The 933-nt window shown below is 36.7% G+C and overlaps 1 non-coding gene across 1 annotated transcript; it reads left to right on the forward strand.

Annotated features, from left to right (window-relative positions):
• The first annotated feature begins 214 nt into the window (after window positions 1–214).
• Window positions 215–321, forward strand: LOC125191508. Its single transcript, XR_007171181.1, has one exon. It is a non-coding gene; the product is annotated as a small nucleolar RNA R71 (small nucleolar RNA).
• Window positions 322–933: the final 612 nt, after the last annotated feature.

Raw genomic sequence — 933 nt, forward strand, 5'->3', positions numbered from 1 at the left:
ATGAGCTTTCTTCTTGTTCATCCACGACAACCACTCTCCTTAAGTTGTGTCTCTGTAATGACCATCCTCTACTGTTTGTGACAAACTCTTCAATGACTTTCATGGCTTCAGGCCCACTCTTCCTTAGGAATTCTCCATTTGCTCCTGAATCTAACATAGCCACAATTATTCAGTGAAACCATTGTAAAGAATTCCTACTTGGTGGTCTACTAAGAAACCATGGTTGAAGCACTTGCGGAGGAGAGCCTTGAAACGTGCAATGGCTTCATAGAGGGGTTCATCATGTCCTTGCACGAATTGGAAGATTTCACTTTTGAGCTTCAATATTGTACCCGATGGATAGTATTTGTTGAGGAAAAGCACCACTATGTTCTTCCTGTTAGAGTTTGTATACTAGAAATCATCTTTCAAGTGATTGAATACTATAAAAACTCTTATTTATTTTCCATGGAATAAAACATATTATTTTTATCATAATGCTGTTATGTTTTACATTTAATGGATGTTTATTGCATATTTAAATGTATAAGAAACTTAACAAAGTGTAAGTCTTTGTTTTAGTAGACCGGTTGATGGCGTAGTCCACTTTAAGGTAACACGGTCACGGTCAGTTTTGAACAAAGTGAAAGGTTGCAATGTTAGTCCGCATACTTCTAAGTCTTACTGAAATAAGATGATATTGGTGTGGTACAACACTGAACGGATCTAACAGCGAGACGTGTCTTTATGCTATCTACTGAAAGGCGAGGTCTTGATAAACATTTATTTCTTAAATATGCATACGATATTGATTATACATTACTTTGACTTATCAAATGGTGTGGACTTTTCACAACCCAATAATCCTGATATACTGGGTAGTGGTGATTAATATCTAGCGGTGCTAGGATTGCTATTATATTGAATCGTGCGCGAGGTGAGTCTCATTTGATA

Source organism: Salvia hispanica, chromosome 5 (assembly GCF_023119035.1).
Source record: "Salvia hispanica cultivar TCC Black 2014 chromosome 5, UniMelb_Shisp_WGS_1.0, whole genome shotgun sequence".
Classification (NCBI taxonomy): domain Eukaryota; kingdom Viridiplantae; phylum Streptophyta; class Magnoliopsida; order Lamiales; family Lamiaceae; genus Salvia; species Salvia hispanica.